Below are 24,740 nucleotides of genomic sequence, written 5' to 3'. Positions count from 1 at the left end.
ACCACTAACCTGGTGCGGGGAGCAGGGACGGGCCGGACTGGACTGGGGACACGCACCACCGGCTTGGTGCGGGGAGCCGGGATGGGCCGGACAGGACTGTGGACAAGCACCACTAACCTGGTGCGGGGAGCAGGGACGGGCCGGACTGGACTGGGGGCACACACCACTGGCTTGGTGCGGAGAGAAGGGACGGGCCGGACTGGACTGGGGACACGCACCACTAACCTGGTGCGGGGAGCAGGGACGGGCCGGACAGGACTGGGGGCACACACCACTGGCTTGGTGCGGGGACCTGGGACGGGCCGGACTGGACTGGGGGCACACACCACTGGCTTGGTGCGGGGAGCAGGGACGGGCCGGACTGGACTGGGGCCGCACACCGGCGACACAGTGCGCATAAGCGGCGCCGGATATCCTGGACCGAGGAGGCGCACTGGAGGTCTGGAGTGCACAGCTGACATCATCCGTTCTGGCTCAACACCCACCTTAGCCTGGCAAGTGTGGAGCGCTGGCACAGAACGCACTGGGCTGTGTAGCCGTACCGGAGACACAGTGCGCGTCCTCGGCGCAGGATACATCGGACCGAGAAGGGGCACCGGAGGCCAGGAGCGCTGAGCCGGCACAACACGTCCTCGCTGAACACTCCCCCTAGCCCGGCAAATGTGGGGCGCTGGCACAGAGCGCACTGGGCTGTGCAGGCGCACTGGCGATACCGTGCGCACCTCTGCCACCCAAGGCTCTTCCTCCACGCTGTCCCTACGCAGGTCCTGCCACATCTCTGCCTCCTCCTTTGCCGTTATCCCCCACTAGAGCAGTGGTCTGGGCTCTTCCTCTGCCCTTCCGGACCACCCCATTAGCCCCCCCCCAAAATTTTCTTGGGGGTGTCTTCCGGGCCTCCTCGACCGCCGCCTGCGACTCCTTCCACCGGCTGGCATCACCTCCTCGACCTGGGAATCCTTCCGCCAGGGTCCTTTCCCCGACATGATCTCCTCCCAGGTCCAGAACTCCTTTCCCTCGCGAGCCCATCTCTCGCGCTCCTTTTCCTCCCGCTGCTTGGTCCTGGTTTGGTGGGTTGTTCTGTAACGATCGTCGTGCAGGAAGGAAGAAGTGGACCAAGGCGCAGCTGGGAGCGAACTCATGTTATTTATTACAGACTGAAATAACACGGTCAAAACAGAGAATAAACGTATCGCTACTGCTCCAACAAAAAGAGACAACAACCCACAAACATCGTGGGGGGAAAAGGAACTTAAATATGATTCCCCAATCAGAGGCAACTAGTGACAGCTGTCTCTGATTGGGAATCGACAGAACCCAACATAGAAATACGCCCCAAAGCAAGGCTATACCAAAAACATAGAAAATAAACTATAGAAATGCCACACCCTGACCAAAATAGAAGAGTTCACCTGGTCAGGGCGTGACACTATTAGAGAATGTCTCAGCGAACAATAATTTATTTCAATTCACAATATAGCAGTACATAATTCAATTAATGACAAAAATAAATAACACTTAAGAGAGAAGGGAGCAAACATTGAGAGAGATTGCGTTCAGAACCTAACATCCCATTCTATGTGTGAACCTCAGCAGAGCTGCTCCCGGGAAAAATTCCCCAACATTAAAGCAATGGGTATGGCAGCAGGGCTGGAATCAGCAGCTCTCTCCAGGGTGCAGTGGCCAAGCAGCAGTGACAGGTAGCCCACGACACCTGGCGACAACTCAAACTGGAGCAGGTTTCTACCCTAGCTGTATGATGCATAGATCTGGCCGGGCACTGGAGGTGTCAGCACGGCTGCTTGGGTTTTTCAAACAACCCCAGCGTTCTGCTGTTTTCCTTCATTGTTTCTGCCGGACCATTGAGCATATATAGACAAAACGCTAGGACGGTGTGGGTGTCTGACATGGAAAACAGACTTTATTGACAGCCAAACCGACAGGATTAAACACTGTCTGAGTAGTCCATTGCCCTGCTATTCATTACAGGAGGAGCCAGTGCTGAATTCAGTACCAGTGCATCTACTCATCAACCTAGATTAACAGCAACTCTAGCCAGCCCACTAATGATCATCAAAATCACATTTTATTAGTCACATGCGCCGAATACAACAGGTGTAGACCTTATAGTGAAATGTTTACTTACAAGCCCCAAACCAACAATGCAGTTAAAAAAATACGAATAAGAAATAGCACCAGTTAGTTGAGGCTATATGTACATGTAGCTAGAGTTATTAAAGTGACTATGCATAGATAATAACAGAGTAGCAGCGGTGTAAGAGGGGGGCAATGCAAATAGTCTGTGTAGCTATTTGATTAAATGTTCAGGAGTCTTATGGCTTGGGGGGTAGAAGATGTTTAGAAGCCTGGACCTAGACTTTGCGCTCTGGCACTGCTTGCCGTGCGGTAGCAGAGAAAACAGTCTATGACTAGGTTAGCTGGAGTCCGACAATTTCTAGGGCCTTCCTGGTATAGAAGTCCTGGATGGCAGGAAGCTTGGCCCCAGTGATGTACTAGGCCGTACGCACTACCCTCTGTAGTGCCTTGCGGTCGGAGGCCGAGCAGTTGCCATACCAGGCAGTGATGCAACCAGTCAGGATGCTCTCGATGGTGCAGCTGTATACATTTTTGAGGATCTGGGGACCCGTGCCAAGTCTTTTCAGTCTCCTGAGGGGGAATAGGTTTTGTCGTGCCCTCTTCACGACTGTCTTGGTGTGCTTGGACCATGTTAGTTTGTTGGTGATGTGGACACCAAGGAACTTGAAGCTCTCAACCTGCTCCACTACAGCTCCGTCGATGAGAATGGGGGCGTGCACAGTCCTCCTTTTCCTGTAGTCCACAATCATCTCATATGTCTTGATCACGTTGAGGGAGAGGTTGTCCTGGCACCACACGGCCAGGTCTCTGACCTCCTCCCTATAGGCTGTCTCATCGTCGGTGATCAGGCCTACCACTGTTATGTCATCGGCAAACTTAATGATGGTGTTGGAGTTGTGCCTGGCCGTGCAGTCATGAGTGAACAGGGAGTACAGAAAGGGACTGAGCACGCACCCGAGGGGCCCGTGTTGAGGATCAGCGTGGCGGATGTGTTGTTACCTACCCTTACCACCTGGGGGCTGCCCGTCAGGAAGTCCAGGATCCAGTTGCAGAGGGAGATGTTTAGTCCCACGGTCCTTAGGTTATTGATGAGCTTTGAGGGCACTATGGTGTTGAACGTTGAGCTGTAGTCAATGAATAGCATTCTCTTTTGTCCAGGTGGGAACGGGCAGTGTGGAGTGCAATAGAGATTGCATCATCCGTGGCTCTGTTAAATTGGAGTGGGTCTAGGGTTTCTGGGATAATGGCGTCATTTGAGCCATGACCAGCCATTCAAAGCACTTCATGGCTACAGACGTGAGTGCTACGGGTTGGTAGTCATTTAGGCAGGTTACCTTAGTGTTCTTGGGCACAGGGACTATGGTGGTTTGCTTAAAACATGGTGGTATTACAAACTCGGACAGGGAGAGGTTGAAAATGTCAGTGAAGACACTTGCCAGTTGGTCAGCGCATGCTCGCAGTACACGTCCTGGTAATCCGTCTGGCCCTACGGCCTTGTGAATGTTGACCTGTTTAAAAGGTCTTACTCACATCGGCTGTGGAGAGCGTGATCACAGTCGTCCGGGAACAGCTGGTGCTCTCATGAATGTTTCAGTGTTATTTGCCTCGAAGCGAGCATAGAAGTAGTTTAGCTCGTCTGGTAGGCTCGTGTCACTGGGCAGCTCGTGGCTGTGCTTCCCTTTGTAGTCTGTAATGGTTTGCAAGCCCTTTCACATCCGACAAGCATCGGAGCCAGTGTAGTACGATTCAATCTTAGTCCTGTAATGACGCTTTCCCTGTTCGATGGTTCGTCAGAGGGCATAGCGGGATTTCTTATAAGCTTCTGGATTAGAGTCCCGCTTCTTGAAAGCGGCAGCTCTATCCTTTAGCTCAGTGCGGATGTTGCCTGTAATCCATGGCTTCTGCTTGGGGTATGTACGTATGGTCACTGTAGGGACAACGTCATCGATGCACTTATTGATGTAGTGTACTCCTCAATGCCATCGGAAAAATCCCAGAACATATTCCAGTCTGTGCTAGGAAAACAGTCCTGTAGCTTAGTATCTGATCACTTTTTCTTTATTGACCGAGTCACTGGTGCTTCCTGCTTTAATTGTAGCTTGTAAGCAGGAATCAGGAGGATAGAATTATGGTCAGATTTGCCAAATGGGAGAGCTTAGTACGCATCTCTGTGTGTGGAGTAAACGTGGTCTAGAGTTTTATTTTACTCTGGTTGCACATTTAACATGCTGATAGAAATTTGGTAAAACCAATTTAAGTTTCCCTGCATTAATGCGCCACCTCTGGATGAGCGTTTTCCTTTTTGCTTATGGCGGAATACAGCTCATTGAGTGTGGTCTTAATGCCAGCATCGGTCTGTGGTGGCATGTAGACAGCTACGAAAAATACAGATGAAAAACTCTCTAGGTAGATAGTGTGGTCTACAGCTTATCATGAGATACTCTACCTCAGGCGAGTAAAATCGAGACTTCCTTAGATATCGTGAACCAGCTGTTGTTTACAAATATGTATAGTCCACCCCCCTTGTCTTACCAGACACCGCTGTTCTATCCTGCCGATACAGCTGGCTGGTTATACGCTGTATGTTGACAATGTTGTTGTTCAGCCACGACTCCGTGAAGGACAAGGTTACAGTTTTTAATGTCCCGTTGGTAGATTAATCATCCTCGTAGGTCGTCGATTTTATTTTCCAACAATTGCACGTTAGCTAGTAGAACGGAAGGCAGGGGAGGTTTATTCGATCGCCCACGAATTCAGAAGGCAGCCCGACCTCCGTCCTCTTTTTCTCCGTCGTCTCTACACGCACATTTGGGCCTGTTCCCGGGAAAGCAGTATGTCCTTCACGTCTGGCTCATAGGAACTCGTTAAAGGGAGAGAAAAAAAACTTCTGCCAGTTCGTGGTGAGTAATCGCTGTTCTGATGTCCAGAAGTTATTTTTGGTCATAAGAGACGGTAGCAGCAACATTATGTACAAAATAAAAATAAGCTAAACCACTCAAAAATAAAAACGTAAAATGTCAGCCTTGTTCTTCAGTGTGAATCAGGGTATTAGCTCCATGCGGGAGAGGTGGGGCGTTGCTGCAGTGTGCCAACTAACACTGCGGTACCATTCTACCTCTATTAAATCTCTCATTCATCCCCTACCATGGGCTCTCAAGGGATGCCTCCCATTGTTGAGGAAATTAGGTCTTTCACTGTAGTGCTCACTATAGCCATTGAGATGACAGGCTGCCTGGCACCAGTACCAATATTTAGATCCCCCACTCCCACCAGCATATGCCCAGGTGCCTCAGCCCACACAGAGCCCCTGTAGCATGCCAACTTAGGGCAGGGCTGATCCATCCTGGTTACGTCTCTCCTAGGGTCTGAGGCAGACTGGAGTTCTACTGGCAGGCTGACTGACTTCATCCTCCAGGTGGGGGAGAGAGACTCCAACGCTGCTAACGTTTCCCTCCTCCGCTTTACCAATTACCTCACTCCCTCCTTCCTTCACCCACTCCCTCCCTCCCTCCCATGCCCCCTCAGTATTTGTCATACAGTGCGGGGGTCAGGCTCCTCAGTAGTCAGACACGAGCGGTGAGAAATGCCAAGGTGCCAGCGTCAGAAGCATGTTGTCATGCTAGTACAGGTTGTTATGCAAAGAAATACACAGACAGGGCTCCAGAGTGTGACAATTTGAGTTGGTTGTGCAAGTTTACTTTTTAATTGGTCGCACTGGTGCGAGCTGTAAATTCTAGCTCGTCACGTCACTCAAAAAGTTATATTTTGATTCAGTCAAACAGTAGCCCAAAAGTGCATTAATACCCTGATTCCTGCATGAAAATGTCTGCCCTGCCCCTATGCCCGTTTATCCGTGTGGTCCGACTCAAGTATAGAAGGTAAGGGAGAGAAAGATGCTTTCTGATTGTACAACATTTCTAAATGCTATAGCATTGTTTTGAAAACTACTACTGTTCTGACTGTTGAGAGGAGGGTCTCAGCTTTATGTAGGTATTACAATTATTTCTTCTCATCTCTCAATATTGACAGTTTTAGCACCGTTTTTAACCTAAGTATCTGGTATGGCATTGAGATGTACGGAGCGCGGGAAGCGCGTGCATCTGCCATTTGAGGTGATTACATGTACTGTTAGGTTAATCAATTACACAGCTAACTAGCAGTGTATTTTATCCTCCTGAGACCCCCCAAAAAATTGTGGGTATTTGTGTTAGTTAGATTTTTTTTAAAGAAATGCATATTTTAATGTAAGTGCAAAATTGTCCTCTGTAGTGATCATTAATAAATTATTATTACACAGTCCTTAACTATTCCTGAGATTCACTTACAAGAAACAATTTGAATATCAAACTCACAAAAAGTATAATTACACACTTATTTTCAAATTTCCATAAAATCTGCTAATTTTGAATGGCAGACATTTATCTAAGAACCAGAAAAACAAGGTTGAAGGACACACCTCTACACATGTGATATCATTGAAATGAATATCTCAAATGGACAACAGGACTTAGTGCCTTGTACGACCTCAGATGCGGAACAAGAACTGATGTCCACTAGAAAGGACAAAAATGAATTGTTGGGTCTCAGGAAGATATTTTAGCGAAATAGCCAATGCATTTTGAGTTTCCACATCTTTAGATAAATTGTTCCCTAATTAATTAGCCGATGGGAAATTGAATTAAAAAACATAATCCCCTGGCAACATCTTTACACAAAAATATTATATTATATTTATATTTCAATAGAGAATAAATATGATATAACAGCAAGGGCTGGGCGATATGGCCTAAAACTCCTGATTTTTTTTCTATCGATATGTATCTATACCTATCTACACATACAGAAACACTACCGTTCAAAAGTTTGGGGTCACTTAGAAATGTCCTTGTTTTTGGAAGAAAAGCTAATTTTTTATACATTCAAATAACATCAAATTGATCAGAAATACAGTGTAGACATGGTTAATGTTGTAAATGACTATTGTAGCTGGAAACAGCTGATTTTTTTTATGGAATATCTACATAGGCGTACAGAGGCCCATTATCAGCAACAATCACTTCTGTGTTCCAATGGCACATTGTATTAGCTAATCCAAGGTAATAATTTTAAAATGGCTAAATGATCATTAGAAAACTCTTTTGCAATTATGTTAGCAAAGCTTTAAACTGTTGTCCTCATTAAAGAAGCAATAAAACTGGCCGCCTTTTGACTAGTTGAGTATCTGGAGCATCAGCATTTGTGGGTTCGATTACAGGGTCAAAATGTCCAGAAACAAAGAACTTTCTTCTGAAACTCATCAGTCTATTCTTGTTCTGAGAAATGAAGGCTATTCCATGCGAGAAATTGCCAAGAAACTGAAGATCTCGTACAACGCTGCGTACTACTCCCTTCCCAGAACAGCGCAAACTGGCTCTAACCAGAATAGAAGGAGTGGGAGGCCCCGGTGCGCAACTGAGCAAGAGGACAGCTACATTAGAGTGTCTAGTTTGAGAAAGAGACCTCACAAGTCCTCAACTGGCAGCTTCATTAAATAGTACCCGCAAAACACCAGTCTCAACGTCAACAGTGAAGAGGTGACTCCGGGATGCTGGCCTTCTAGGCTGCATCCTTTTCTTTCAAAAACAATGACATTTCTAAGTGACCCCAAACTTCTGAACGGTAGTGTATATCTTTTATCTTTTAAACATTCTCAAAATAATCTTTGTTGTACAACTAACGGTCAAATAATCTGCATTTAAAGCGGTCAACAATAATCAAAATGAATTCAGAGCTTATGAAATTACACATTAAAACATATATTCCTCCCACAACCATAAGACCCACTAATAATTTAATTATCAAAATACTTGTGCATTCTTACTTTTTTTAATAATCCCTGACTTTCTGGTCTGTCAATAAAAATGCCCTTTTTGTTCCAAATTTAACCAGAACCATACATAATGCACATTCACTAATACTGCAGCAGGCATTATAGAAAATTAACACCGGTCTCATGAACAATCTCTCAAGCACAAGCCCACGTGCTAGTGAGTCACCAGTTAATTAATGAAAATTATACATACATGACTTACCTCCCTTATCATACCTCATTTGCACACACTGTATATACACACACTTGTTTTTCTTTCTTCTACTGTATGTTTGTTTATTCCATGTGTAACTCCGTGTTGTTGTATGTGTCGAACTGCTTTGCTTTATCTTGGCCAGGTCGCAGTTGTAAATGAGAACTTGTTCTCAACTAGCCTACCTGGTTAAATAAAGGTGAAATAAAAAAAATGATATTTAAAAAAAAAAACTTGTTTTCAACTACTCCATAAATTTATTGTTAACAAACTATAGTTTTGGCAAGTCGTTTAGGACATGACCTTTGAGCATGACAAGTAATTCTTCCAACAATTGTTTACAGACAGACTATTTCATGGCTTTAGAAGCTTCCGATAGGCTAATTGAAGTAATTTGAGTCAATTGGAGGTGTACCTGTCGATGTATTTCAAGGCCTACCTTCAAACTCAGTGCCTCTGTTTGACATCATTGGGATAATCAAAGGAAATCAGCCAAGACCTCAGAAAAAAAGGAAAAATTGTACACAAGTCTGGATCATCCTTGGGAGCAATTTCCAAACGCCTGAAGGTACCACGTTCATCTGTACAAACAATAGTACGCAAGTATAAACACCATGGGCTCACGCAGCCGTCATACCGCTCAGGAAGGAGACGCGTTCTGTCTCCTAGAGATTAACATACTTTGGTGCGAAAAGTGCAAATAAAACCCAGAACAGCAGCAAAGGACCTTGTGAAGATGCTGGAGGAAACAGGTACAAAAGTATCTATATCCACAATAAAACGAGTCCTACATTGACATAACCTGAAAGGCCGCTCAGCAATGAAGCCACTGCTCCAAAACCGCCATAAAAAAAGCCAGACTACGGTTTGCAACTGCACATGGGGACAAAGATCGCACTTTTTGGAGAAATGTCCTCTGGTCTGATGAAACAAAAATAGAACTGTTTGGCCATAATGACCATCGTTATGTTTGGAGGAAAAAAGGGGGATGCTTGCAAGCTGAAGAAGACCATCCCAACCGTGAAGCACGGGGGTGGCAGAATCATGTTGTGGGGGTGCTTTTCTGCAGGAGGGACTGGTGCACTTCACAAAATAGATAGCATCATGAGGGAGGAAAATGATGTAGATATATTGAAGCAACATCTCAAGACATCAGTCAGGAAGTTTAAAGCTTGGGTCGCAAATGGGTCTTCCAAATGGACAATGACCCAAAGCATACTTCCAAAGTTGTGACAAAATGGCTTAAGGACAACAAAGTCAAGGTATTGGAGTGGTCATCACAAAGCCCTGACCTCAATTCTATACAGAATTTGTGGGCAGAACTGAAAAAGCGTGTGAGTGTAAGGAGGCCTACAAACCTGACTCAGTTACACCAGCTCTGTCAGGAGGAATGGGCCAAAATTCACCCAACTTATTGTGGGAAGCTTGTGGAAGGCTACCCGAAACATTTGACCCAAGTTAAACAATTTAAAGGCAATGCTACCAAATACTAATCGAGTGCACGCAAACTTCTGACACACTGGGAATGTGAAGAAAGAAATAAAAGCTGAAATAAATCACTCTACTATTATTCTGAAATTTCACATTCTTAAAATAAAGTGGTGATCCTAACTGACCTAAGACAGGGAATTTTTACTAGGATTAAATGAATGAATTGTGAAAAACTGAGTTTAAATGTATTTGGGTAAGCTGTATGTAAACTTCCGACTTCAACTGTATCTGGAGTATTTCTCCAGTGTGTGTGTGTATACATACATAAATACACACACAAACAAACTCAGCAAAAAAAGGTAAATTTTTCAGGACCCTGTCTTTCAAAGACAATTCATAAAAATCCCAAAAAATTCACAGATCTTCATTGCAAAGGGTTTAAACACTGTTCCCATGCTTGTTCAATGAACCACAAACAATTCATGAACATGCACCTGTGGAACAGTCGTTAAGACAGCTTACAGATGGTAGGCAATTAAGGTCACAGTTATGAAAACTTAGGACACTAAAGAGGCCTTTCTACTGACTCTGAAAAACACCAAAAGAAAGATGCCCAGGGTCCCTGCAGGGTCCCTGCTCATCTGCGTGAACGTGCCTTAGGCATGCTGCAAGGAGGCATGAGGACTGTAGATGTAAATTGCAATGTCCGTACTGTGAGACGCCTAAGACAGCACTACAGGGAGTCAGGACGGACAGCTGATCATCCTCGCAGTGGCAGGCCACGTGTAACACCTGCGCAGGATCACACCTGCGGGACAGGTACAGGATGGCAACGACGACTGGCCGAGTTACACCAGGAACGCACAATCCCTCCATCAGTGCTCAGACTGTCCGCAATAGGCTGAGAGGCTGGACTGAGGGCTTGTAGGCCTATTGTAAGGTAGGTCCTCACCAGACATCACCGGCAACAACGTCGCCTATGGGCACAAACCCACCGTCGCTGGACCAGACAGGCAAACAGTGTTCTTCACTGACGAGTCACGGTTTTGTCTCACCAGGGGTGATGGTCGGATTCGCGTTTATTGTCGAAGGAATGAGCATTACACCGAGACCTGTACTCTGGAGCGGGATCGGTTTGGAGGAGGATGGTCCGTCATGGTCTGGGGCGGTGTGTCACAGCGTCATCGGACTGAGCTTGTTGTCATTGCAGGCAATCTCAACGCTGTGCGTTACAGGGAAGACATCCTCCTCCCTCATGTGGTACCCTTCCTGCAGGCTCATCCTGACATGACCCTTCAGCATGACAATGCCACCAGCCATACTGCTCGTTCTGTGCGTGATTTCCTGCAAGACAGGAATGTCAGTGTTCTGCCATGGCCAGCGAAGAGCCCGGATCTCAATCCCATTGAGCACGTCTGGGCATTTGTGCTCAGTGTGAACCTGCTTCATAATGGCAAGAACAGCTCAAATAAACAAAGAGAAATGACAGCCCATCATTACTTTAATACGGAACATTTCAAAAACGTTGAATGTTTCTTCAAGTGCAGTCGCAAAAACCATCAAGCGCTATGATGAAACTGGCTCTCATGAGGACCGGCACAGGAAAGGAAGACCCAAAGTTACCTCTGCTGCAGAGGATAAGTTCATTAGAGTTACCAGCCTCAGAAATAGCAGCCGAAATAAATGCTAGGTGACCGGATGATCTCTGCATGCATGTTCCCACGTGAAGCATGGAGGAGGAGGTGTGATGGTGTGGAGGTGCTTTGCTGGTGACACAGATATATTTAGAACTTAAGGCACACTTAACCAGCATAGCTACCACAGCATTCTGCAGCGATACGCCATCCCATCTGGTTTGCTCTTAGTGGGACTATGATTTATTTTTCAACTGGACAGTGACCCAACACACCAACAGGCTGTATAAGGGCTATTTGACCAAGAAGGAGAGTGATGGAGTGCTGCATCAGATGACCTGGCCTCAATAAATCACCCGAACTCAACCCAATTGAGATGAGTTGGACCGCAGAGTGAAGGAAAAGCAGCCAACAAGTGCTCAGCATATGTAGGAACTCCTTCAAGTCTGCTGGAAAAGCATTCCAGGTGAAGCTGGTTGAAGAATGCCAAGTGTGCAAAGCTGTTACCAAGGCAAAGGGTGGCTACTTTGAACAATCTATTTTGGTTTGTTTAACACCCTTGAATGAATAGTTGTCCAAACTTTTGACCTGTACTATAAATTTGAATTAATTAGATATATCACCCAGCCCTACTTTAGCATTAAGATTTCCCTTCACAGGAACTAAGGGGGCTAGCCCGAACCATGAAAAATAGCCCCAGACCATTATTGCTCCTCCACCAAACTTTACAGTTAGCACCATGCATTCGGGCAGGTAGCGTTTTCCTGGCATCTGCCAAACCCAAATTTGTCTGTCTGACTGCCAGATGGTGAACCGTGATTCATCACTCCAGAGAATGCTTTTACACTGCTCTAGAGTCCAATGGTGATGAGCTTTACACCACTCCAGCCGACGCGTGGCATTCAGGCTTGGGCTTGTGTGCGGCTGCTCGGCCATGGAAACCCATTTCATGAAGCTCCCGACAAACAGATCTTGTGCTGACGTTGCTTTCAGAGGCCGTTTGGAACTCGTTAGAGAGTGTTACAAACGAGGACAGACAATTTTTACTCACTACCCGACGGTCCCGTTCTGTGTGCTTGTGTGGCCTACCACTTTGCGGCTGAGCCATTGTTGCTCCTAGATGTTTCCACTTCACAATAACAGCACTTACAGTTGACCGAGGCAGCTCTAACAGGCTGACTACACCATTTGCGTCGCTAAATAAATGTAGAACTCTATATTATTCAATTATTGCACCCACGCTGCTCTCGTGCGCCAATGAGCGTCTGCGTTGCCAAGGGCTAAAATAGAAGTCAGTTCTATTTGTGACGCAGATCGCGCTGTCCTGCCTCTCCCATCTCCTCATTGGTTTATAGAAGCAGGTACCCATGTGCCCTCTCCTCAATGGTTATACCCACGTGGGTGACTGAAAGCAATCGCAATATAAAGTCAAGAGAAGAAAAGGCCTAGAAGGAGGAGGAGAGATGACTAGAAACGATTCGGTTGACCGTTTTATGTGTGGATTTATTGTCGGAGTAGAGGACCTTGTGCATTTCAGGTAAAATAACAACTCATTTGTCCTGGGATATAAACATTTAGCTAGCAACAGCAAGCTAGCTAAATAAGACAAATTAGCTAGCAAGTGAAAGCTAGCTAGACAAATTCCCATAAATGTTTAATGCTTTTCGACCTGTCCCCAAATTAATGTAATTGGTTCCGAGTTTGTTTTGATATTTTAACCTGCGTGTCGTGATCGCGTTTGGTGTTGGGGGACAAAATACATTTATGCACGATGGCGCACGCGCACAGCCGGTTTGGGTTCCATGTAACAGTGCAGAAATTTCAGGAACCGACTTGTTGGAAAGGTGGCATCCTATGACAGTGCCATGTTGAAAGTCACTGAGCTCTTCAGTAAGGCCATTATATTGCCAATGTTTGTCTATGGAGAATTCATGGCGGTGTGCTCGATTTTATACACCTGTCAGCAACGGTGTGGCTGAAGTAGCCGAATCCACAAATTTGAGGGGGTGTCCACATACTTTTGCATATATAGTGTAGCAACAGTACAGACAAATGGTACCGCCGAACCTGCCGTTTCTACTTGTAAAATCACGCAATGCAACTTAACTTTGAGAAAATCAAAACCGAGTAGAAAGGAAACACAACAGCAGCCTTCCTGTTGTAAGGGCCTTGGCTGGCAAACTCTCCCAGTCAAACTGTTTCCTTCTGATTCCAAACTGGGCTGGGTTTCAGTGGGGAGAACAGAAATGTTAGCGCTCCGTCTGCTGTCAGTTTGAGGAAGGGATGCCATCTTGAAGTTGTGTTGCCTAGTTAAATAAAAGTAAATACATTTAGAGCAGAGGATGTGTCAATGCTGACATGAGCTCTGCTGCTGTGCAATGCTTTTCTATTTCTGTGGCCCAGCAAGTCATACTCCAAATCTCCCTAAACTGATTAAGAGCAGCGAGAGAAATAATAAATTGCTCATATTAGGGCCTGAATCTAATGCTGATGGGGATAACAGAATGGCAGACTCAGTATAAAAGTTTTATATCTCAGCTCTGTGTCAACGGTGGGTGCTTCCACAGTCTCAACCAATGAGAAATTTCAACATTATGGCTCGAACTGACTGATCTCACTACCATGACTGTAAAATGTTAACATTCTCTAGAATGTCTCAAGTTTATGTCAGTCATCAATATCATGATAACGCAGGTAATCAGTCATATCACAACTACTACTATGTAGATAAAACGGGATTAAAATTGCTACTCAAGTAAAGAGTTCGATGCATTACAGCACCGTGTCAATGGACAAAAGGCTTAAAGCTTGGTAAAGGTAACAGCTTGTTATACATCATTTGGTTTTATCTGATGGGGATATTTTTAACCATCCCATATTATCAAGTTCTTTACGTACTTGTCTGCTGTCCTGCACAACCTGTTGGTTATCTTTTCTAGTAAGTCCTCATTGGGAGTCCTGTGTAGTGGTGGTCCAGAGATAAAGAGAATAGAATGTGCTTACAGCTGAGTTTTCCTTAAGTGGACTCCTTTTAGTTAAGACCATCAGGAAAATGTACCTGTCCGTCCTCACCCACCCAGCACTACTGAACCGCTGCAAATGAAATAGTCTCATTTAGAGGAGCAATCTCCACTTTAGCCTGAGCCTGCCGACACAGCAACACAGACGTTATGATCCCATCCATCCCCTGCCACGATTTGCCTACACACACACACACACACATAGGGACAAAGACAAGTGCTCACACAAACAGTGAGGCAAAGACACAAATATTTTGTAGATTATGTGCTGACATCAAAGCTCCACATCAACCTGCGAAGAACACTGGGGCTCCTCCGCTTCAAAACCACCGCTGACATCAGCCCTCTTCAAAGATAAGGACTTAATTGGAAACGGCAGCTGCATTATTTCTTCTCAACTCTTCAGCGTGTTTATACTGACGCTCAAGTACTTCACTGACGTCCCACTCAAGGCCACCATGACATAGATGGCCAAAGTGAGATAAATTATATTTTCACCTAGCAGTTTAAATTAGCCTCGTTAGAAGAGGTTAATGCCATATGACACTGGATTGCAAACATGCATGAGTAGAAGCAACTTAGTCATACACGCATACTTGTTTTGTATGATTGGTCCTGGGAATCAAACCTACTATCATGGCGTTGAAAGTGCCATGCTCTACCACACTGGGCTACAGAGGACCACCATATAGGAGTTAGTGAGTGTGTGTGGGGGAGTAGGTAAGTGGAACAAAAACAGGCAAGTGAATATGAGAGAGTGCGCTTTTGTACAAACAGCACAATACATAGATGGGGTCACTCAAAGTACAACTAAATAAATAAAACTAGTGTACTAGTGCCTGAACCACCTGAACACATATGACAACCCACTAAGAACCAACATACAATGGTAGAGTTAAGTGCTGATCCAGCAATAAAAATGGCCAAATCTTTTTTTCAGCCCTCTGACCAAAACGTAAAGTGTCAGGGAAAATAACAGCTCAAAGCTATGTAAGGGTTTCTCTCCTCTCTCTTACACACAACCCCCCATTTGCATGTCAGGGAGGATATCTGTAATCTCATTTGCGATGCACGAGGCCAGCTAACCGCCTCTGTCGCCATATGGGGCTCTGTCTGCTTCCCTGAATCAATATTCCTAGTAAAACAGCCTCCCAGGTGGCGCAGTGGTCTAAGGCACTGCATCGCAGATTCTGGGTTCGAGTCCAGGCTCTGTCACAGTCGGCCGCGAACGGGAGGCCCAAGGGGCGGCGCACAATTGGCCCAGTGTCGTCTGGGTTAGGGAGGGTTTGGCCGGCAGGGATATCCTTGTCTCATCGAGCACTAGTGACTCCTGTGGCGGGCCGGGTGCAGTGCACGCTGACCAGGTCGCCAGCTGTACGGTGTTTCCTCCGACACATTGGTGCGGCTGGCTTCCGGGATGGATGGGCATTGTGTCAAGAAGCAGTGCGACTTGGTTGGGTTGTGTTTCGGAGGACGCATGGCTCTCGACCTTCACCTCTCCCAAGTCCGTACGGGAGTTGCAGCGATGAGACAAGACAGTAACTACTACCAATTGGATTCCATGAAATTGGGGAGAAAAAAAGGGGTAAAATAAATAATAATATTTCTAGTAAATACATACAGGCAAACAAAACTGAAACTGGATAAAGATTTTTTCTTTAATGAGTCTGATGCCAAGGATTTAATGTTGCTCCCGGACCAGGCCCAAAACTCCGTCATTCGCATTTGGAAAAGACAGATACAGGTGGAGCAGATCTGGGTGGCCTGTAAGAGTTCGATGGCGAGTGGGTAACCCACCTCCACCATCCATTCTATTGGCCAACGTGCAATCACTGGAGAATAAACTGGATGATCTCTGTTCGAGACTATCCTACCAACGGGACATTAAAAACAGCAATATCTTCTGTTTCACCGAGTCGTGGCTGAACGACAACACTGATAATATACAGTTGGCTGGGTTTTCCGTGCATCGGAAGAGAACATCTATGTCCGGTGAGACGAAGGGTGGTGGTGTGTGTATTTGTCAACAGCTGGTGCGCAATGTCTAATATTAAGGAAGATTCGAGGTACTGCTCGACTGAGGTAGAGTACCTCATAAGCTGTAGACCACACAACCTATATTTTTTGTAGCTATCTATTTACCACCACAAACCGATGCTGGCACTAAAACAGCTTGTTGAGTGCGGTCTAAGGCCATAAGCAAACCAGAAAATGGTCATCCAAAAGCGGTGCTCTTAGTGGCTGGAGACCTTAATGCAGGCAAACTTAAATCCGTTTACCTCATTTCTACCAGCATGTCACATGTGCAACCACAGGGAGGGGGAAATAAAACAGACCACCTTCACTCCACACACAGAAAAGCGTACAAAGCTCTCCCTCGCCCTCCACTTGGCAAATCTGACCATAATTCCATCCTCCTACTTAAAAGCAGGAAGTACCAGTGACTCGCTCAATATGGACGTGGTCAGATGGCATTGATGCTACGCTACAGGACTCTTTTGCTAGCACAGACTGGAATATATTCCGGGATTCATCCAATGGCATTAAGGAGAATACCACATCAGACACCGGCTTCATCAATAAATGCATCAATGACGTCGCCCCCACAGTGACGGTACATACATATCCCAAACAGAAGCCATGGATTACAGGGAGCTACCGCTTTCAAGGAGCAGGACACTAATCCGGACGCTTATAAGAAATCCCGCTATGCCCTCCGACGAACCATCGAACAGGCAAAGCGTCAATACAGGACTAAGATTGAATCCTTCTACACCGGCTCTGATGCTCGTCGGATGTGGCAGGGCTTGCAAACTATAATAGACTACATAAGAGAAATGCAGCCGCGAGCTGCCCAGTAATGCGAGCTTACCAGACGGGCTAAATGCATTTTATGCTCACTTCGAAGCAAGTAACACTGAAGCCGCATGAGAGCACCAGCTGTTCCAGGCGACTGTGTGATCACACTCTCTAGCTGATGTGAGCAAGACCTTTAAACTGGTCAACATTCACAAAGCCGCAGGGCCAGAAGGATTACCAGGACGTGCACTCCGAGCATGTGTGGACCAACTGACAAGTGTCTTCACTGACATTTTCAACCTCTCCCTGTCCGAGTCTGTAATACATACATATTTCAAGTGGAGCACCATAGTCGCTGTGCCCAAGAAAGCAAAGGTAACCTGCCTAAATGACTACCGCCCTGTAGCACTCACATCGGTAGCAATGAAGTGCTTTGAAAGGATGGTCGTGGCTCACATCAACACCATCATCCTACAATTTGCATACCGCCCAAACAGATCACACAACCTTAATCGCACAGCTCTTTCCCACCTGGACAAAAGGAACACCTTTCTGAGAATGCTGTTCATTGACTACAGCTCCTGACTACAGCTCCGGACTTCCTGATGGGCCGCCCCCAGATGGTAACTGTAGGCAACACATCAGCCACGCTGATCCTCAACACGGGGGCACCTCAGGGGTGTGTGCTTAGTCCCCTCCTGTGCTCCCTGTTCATCCACGACTGCGTGACAAAACACGACTCCAACACCATCATTAACCTGTTAGGGCTAGGGGGCAGTATTGACACGGCCGGATAAAAAACGTACCCGATTTAATCTGGTTACTACTCCTGCCCAGTAACTAGAATATGCATATAATTATTGGCTTTGGATAGAAAACACCCTAAAGTTTCTAAAAAAGTTGCTAGGGACTCTTTTGGAAGAAGCTAGCTAGCTAACGAAGAACAACAAAGAATATCTAGTTAACAGAATAAAAGAAAGAGAAAATCAGGACAGAAGAAAAAGGATATCAAAGTGAAACAGTTCTCTAAAGACACAAGAGACAATAATACAAGAAACAACACTTCTGTAGCTTGTCAACTATGTGTCTGTCTATCCCTGTTCTCTCCTCTCTGCACAGGCCATACAAACGCTTCACACCGCGTGGCCGCTGCCACTCTAACCTGGTGGTCCCAGCGCGCACGACCCACGTGGAGTTCCAGGTCTCCGGCAGCATCTGGAACTGCCGGTCTGCAGCCAACAAGGCTGAGTTCATCTCAGCCTATGCTACCCTCCAGTCCCTAGACTTCCTGGCGCTGACGGAAACATGGATTACCACAGATAACACTGCTACTCCTACTGCTCTCTCTTCGTCTGCCCACGTGTTCTCGCATACCCCTAGAGCATCGAGCCAGCGGGGTGGTGGCACTGGAATCCTCATCTCTCCCAAGTGGACATTCTCTCTTTCTCCCCTGACCCATCTGTCTATCTCCTCATTTGAATTCCATGCTGTCACAGTTACCAGCCCTTTCAAGCTTAACATCCTTATCATTTATCGCCCTCCAGGTTCCCTTGGAGAGTTCATCAATGAGCTTGACGCCTTGATAAGTTCCTTTCCTGAGGATGGCTCACCTCTCACAGTTCTGGGTGACTTTAACCTCCCCACGTCTACCTTTGACTCATTCCTCTCTGCCTCCTTCTTTCCACTCCTCTCCTCTTTTGACCTCACCCTCTCACCTTCCCCCCCTACTCACAAGGCAGGCAATACGCTTGACCTCATCTTTACTAGATGCTGTTCTTCCACTAATCTCATTGCAACTCCCCTCCAAATCTCCGACCACTACCTTGTATCCTTTTCCCTCTTGCTCTCATCCAACACTTCTCACTCTGCCCCTACTCGGATGGTATTGCGCCGTCCCAACCTTCGCTCTCTCTCTCCCGCTACTCTCTCCTCTTCCATCCTATCATCTCTTCCCTCTGCTCAAACCTTCTCCAACCTATCTCCTGATTCTGCCTCCTCAACCCTCCTCTCCTCCCTTTCTGCATCCTTTGATTTTCTCTGTCCCCTATCCTCCAGGCCGGCTCGGTCCTCCCCTCCAGCTCCATGGCTCGACGACTCACTACGAGCTCACAGAACAGGGCTCCGGGCAGCCGAGCGGAAATGGAGGAAAACTCGCCTCCCTGCGGACCTGGCATCCTTTCACTCCCTCCTCTCTACATTCTCCTCTTCTGTCTCTGCTGCTAAAGCCACTTTCTACCACTCTAAATTCCAAGCATCTGCCTCTAACCCTAGGAAGCTCTTTGCTACCTTCTCCTCCCTCCTGAATCCTCCTCCCCCTCCCCCCCCTCCCTCTCTGCGGATGACTTCGTCAACCATTTTGAAAAGAAGGTTGACGATATCCGATCCTCGTTTGCTAAGTCAAACGACACCGCTGGTCCTGCTCACACTGCCCTACCCTGTGCTTTGACCTCTTTCTCCCCTCTCTCTCCAGATGAAATCTCGCGTCTTGTGACGGCCGGCCGCCCAACAACCTGCCCACTTGACCCTATCCCCTCCTCTCTTCTCCAGACCATTTCCGGAGACCTTCTCCCCTTCCTCACCTCGCTCATCAACTCATCCTTGACCGCTGGCTACGTCCCTTCCGTCTTCAAGAGAGCGAGAGTTGCACCCCTTCTGAAAAAACCTACACTCGATCCCTCCGATGTCAACAACTACAGACCAGTATCCCTTCTTTCTTTTCTCTCCAAAACTCTTGAACGTGCCGTCCTTGGCCAGCTCTCCTGCTATCTCTCTCAGAATGACCTTCTTGATCCTAATCAGTCAGGTTTCAAGACTGGGCATTCAACTGAGACTGCTCTTCTCTGTGTCACGGAGGCTCTCCGCACTGCTAAAGCTAACTCTCTCTCCTCTGCTCTCATCCTTCTAGACCTATCTGCTACGTTTGATACTGTGAACCATCAGATCCTCCTCTCCACCCTCTCCGAGTTGGGCATCTCCGGCGCGGCCCACGCTTGGATTGCGTCCTACCTGACAGGTCGCTCCTACCAGGTGGCGTGGCGAGAATCTGTCTCCGCACCATGCGCTCTCACCACTGGTGTCCCCCAGGGCTCTGTTCTAGGCCCTCTCCTATTCTCGCTATACACCAAGTCACTTGGCTCTGTCATATCCTCACATGGTCTCTCCTATCATTGCTATGCAGACAACACACAATTAATCTTCTCCTTTCCCCCTTCTGATAACCAGGCGGCGAATCGCATCTCTGCATGTCTGTCAGACATATCAGTGTGGATGACGGATCACCAGCTCAAGCTGAACCTCGGCAAGACGGAGCTGTTCTTCCTCCCGGGGAAGGACTGCCCGTTTCATGATCTCGCCATCACGGTTGACAACTCCCTTGTGTCCTCCTCCCAGAGTGCTAAGAACCTTGGCGTGATCCTGGACAACACCCTGTCGTTCTCCACTAACATCAAGGCGGTGACCCGATCCTGTAGGTTCATGCTCTACAACATTCGCAGAGTACGACCCTGCCTCACACAGGAAGCGGCGCAGGTCCTAATCCAGGCACTTGTCATCTCCCGTCTGGATTACTGCAACTCGCTGTTGGCTGGGCTCCCTGCCTGTGCCATTAAACCCCTACAACTCATCCAGAACGCCGCAGCCCGTCTGGTGTTCAACCTTCCCAAGTTCTCTCACGTCACCCCGCTCCTCCGCTCTCTCCACTGGCTTCCAGTTGAAGCTCGCATCCGCTACAAGACCATGGTGATTGCCTACGGAGCTGTGAAGGGAACGGCACCTCCATACCTTCAGGCTCTGATCAGGCCCTACACCCAAACAAGGGCACTGCGTTCATCCACCTCTGGCCTGCTGGCCCCCTACCTCTGAGGAAGCACACTTCCCGCTCAGCCCAGTCAAAACTGTTCGCTGCTCTGGCACCCCAATGGTGGAACAAGCTCCCTCACGACGCCAGGACAGCGGAGTCAATCACCACCTTCCGGAGACACCTGAAACCCCACCTCTTTAAGGAATACCTAGGATAGGATAAAGTAATCCTTCTAACCCCCCCCCCCTTAAAAGATTTAGATGCACTATTGTAAAGTGGTTGTTCCACTGGATATCATAAGGTGAATGCACCAATTTGTAAGTCGCTCTGGATAAGAGCGTCTGCTAAATGACTTAAATGTAAATGTAAATGTAAAACTGTTTGAATGGTGTCTGTGAGTATAACAGAACTCAAAGGGCAGGCCAAAACCTGAGAAGATTCCATGCAGGAAGTGGCCTGTCTGAGAAGTTGTGTTTCATCTTGGCTCTTTTTATTGAAGACTGAGGATCTTTGCTCTAATGTGACACTTCCTACGGCTCCCATAGGCTCTCAGAGCCCGGGAAAAAGCTGAACGATATCGAGGCAGCCTCTGGCTGAAACACATTATCGCTTTTGGCAAGTGGCCGATCAGAGTACTATGGGCTTAGGCGCGTGCCCGAGTCGACCGAATGCTTTATTTTCTTTCGTCTGTTTACCTAAACGCAGATTCCCGGTCGGAATATTATCGCTTTTTTATGAGAAAAATGGCATAAAAATTGATTTTAAACAGCGGTTGACATGCTTCGAAGTACGGTAATGGAATATTTAGAATTTTTTGTCACGAATTGCGCCATGCTCGTCACCCTTATTTACCCTTTCGGATAGTGTCTTGAACGCACGAACAAAACGCCGCTGTTTGGATATAACTATGGATTATTTTGAACCAAACCAACATTTGTTATTGAAGTAGAAGTCCTGGGAGTGCATTCTGACGAAGACAGCAAAGGTAATAACATTTTTCTTATAGTAAATCTGACTTTGGTGAGTGCTACATTTGCTGGGTGTCTAAATAGCTAGCCCTGTGATGCCGGGCTATCTACTGAGAATATTGCAAAATGTGCTTTCACCGAAAAGCTATTTTAAAATCGGACATATCGAGTGCATAGAGGAGTTCTGTATCTATAATTCTTAAAATAATTGTTATGCTTTTTGTGAACGTTTATCGTGAGTAATTTAGTAAATTCACCGGCAGTGTTCGGTGGGAATGCTAGTCACATGCTAGTCACATGCTAATGTAAAAAGCTGGTTTTTGATATAAATATGAACTTGATTGAACAAAACATGCATGTATTGTATAACATAATGTCCTAGGGTTGTCATCTGATGAAGATCATCAAAGGTTAGTGCTGCATTTAGCTGTGGTTTGGGTTTATGTGACATTATATGCTAGCTTGAAAAATGGGTGTCTGATTATTTCTGGCTGGGTACTCTGCTGACATAATCTAATGTTTTGCTTTCGTTGTAAAGCCTTTTTGAAATCGGACAGTGTGGTTAGATTAACGAGAGTCTTGTCTTTAAAATGGTGTAAAATAGTCATATGTTTGAAAAATTGAAGTTTTTGAATAACGCGCCACGGGATTACACTGGCTGTTACGTAGGTGGGACGATTTGGTGCCACCTACCCTAGAGAGGTTAAGTTTGCTGACGACAACGATGGTAGGCCTGATCACCGACAACAATGAGACAGCCTATAGGGAGGTGGTCAGAGACCTGGCAGTGTAGTGCCAGGACAACAACCTCTCCCTCAATGTGAGCAAGACAAAAGGAGCTGATCGTGGACTACAGAAAAAAGAGGGCCAAGCACGCCCCCATTCTTATCGAAAGGGCTGTAGTGGAACAGGTTGAGAGCTTCAAGTTCCTTGGTGTCCACATCACCAACAAACTATCATGGTCCAAACACACCAGGACAGTTGTAAAGAGGGCACGATAATGGCTTTCCCCCTCAGGAGACTGAATAGATTTGGCATGGGTCCCCAGACCCTCAAAAAGTAATACAGCTGCATCATCGAGAGCATCCTGACCGGTTGCATCACCGCCCTGAGATGGCAACTGCTCTGCATCTGACCGTAAGGCGCTACGGAGGGTAGTGCGTACGGTCCAGTACATCACTGGGGGCAAGCTTCCTGCTATCTAGGACCTATGTACTACGCGGTGTCAGAGGAAGGCCCAAAACAATTGTCAAAGACTCCAGCCACCCAAGTCATACTGTTCCCTCTGCTACCACACGGCAAGCTGTACCGATGCGCCAAGTCTCCTTAGCAGCTTCTACCCACAATCCATAAGACTGCTGAATAATTAGTCAAATGGCCAACCTAACTATTTGCTTTGACCCCCCCCCCTTTGTTTTTACACTGCTGCTACTTGCTGTTTATTAACCATGCATAGTCACTTTACCCCTACTTACATGTACAAATAATCTCAATCACCCTGTACCCCCACACATTGACTCAGTACCGGTACCCCCTGTATATAGTCTAGTTATTGTTATTTTATTGTGTTACTAAATAAACTAAAGTAAAAAAGTAAATATTTTCTTAACTACATTTTTTTTAAACTGCATTGTTGGTTAAGGGCTTGTAAGTAAGCATTTCACGGTAAGGTCTACATCTGTTGTATTCGGCGCATGTGACAAATAACATTTGATTTGATGACATGCACATGAGCAGTGCAACCCAATCTCTCATCCTCTCTTTATGACTGGGATGGGAGAGGTGGAGAAGCTGGGTGACAATAAGACTTTACAGAGGGATGAGGTGGCAGCGGACAGGGTGCCCTTCAGTTAAAAACAGTTAGCTGTTGAACTCCCAGATGTTCGCTGAAGGTGGTTGTAATTAATTCCCAATATCTCATTAGCATTTTAAAGGCTGAATGGTAGGGGGATGAGGTCCCAAGCAGCGTACGACGGTACGTGTGTGTGTGTGTGTGTGTGTGTGTGTGTGTGTGTGTGTGTGTGTGTGTGTGTGACTCTCAACTGTTATAGTAGGATCACTAGAATGGAGCTTATCGTTAGAATGGAGCTTATCAGCAAACTACACATTGCAGCATGTAGTAATTTGTAGGTATCAGTAATACTAAAATAGCCTCCTTTATAGCATGATCTTAGGATGTTGTGGTGAACTTGTGAAACTAAAAGGCAGCCAATATGCAGTTATATAACTAATATTTGGCCATTATGGCTCTAAAAATATACATATACACAGTACCAGTCAAAAGTTAGACATGTACTTATTCAAGGGTTTTATTTTATTTTTACATCGTACAGTAATGGTGAAAACATCAAAACTATGAAATAACACATATGGAATCATGTAGCAAACAGTGTCACCAGCAAAGCACCCCCACACCACCTCCTCCATGTTTCACGGTGTGAACCACACATGCGGAGATCATCCGTTCACCTACTCTACATCTCACAAAGACATGGCAGTTGGAACCAAAAATCGCAAATTTGGACTCCAGACCAAAGGACAGATTTCCACCGGTCTAATGTCCATTGCTCATGTTTCTTGGCCAAAGCAAGTCTCTTCTTATTGGTGTCCTTTAGTTGTGGTTTTCTTGCAGCAATTCGACCATGAAGGCCTGATTCACACAGTCTCCTCTGAACAGTTGATGTTGAGATGTGTCTGTTACTTGAACTCTGTGAAGCCTTTATTTGGGGTGCAATTTCTGAGGCTGGGAACTCTAATGAACTTATCCTCTGCAGCAGAGGTAACTCTGGGTCTTCCTTTCCTGTGGAGGTCCTCATGAGGGCCAGTTTCATCACAGTGCTTGATGTTTTTTGCGACTGCACTTGAAGAAACTTTCAAAGTTATTGAAATTTCCCCAATTGACAGACCTTCATGTCTTAAAGTAATGGACTGTT

The sequence above is a fragment of the Salmo salar genome, chromosome ssa01, assembly GCF_905237065.1.
Source record: "Salmo salar chromosome ssa01, Ssal_v3.1, whole genome shotgun sequence".
Taxonomy (NCBI): Eukaryota; Metazoa; Chordata; class Actinopteri; order Salmoniformes; family Salmonidae; genus Salmo; species Salmo salar.
This window is presented reverse-complemented; position numbering follows the sequence as displayed.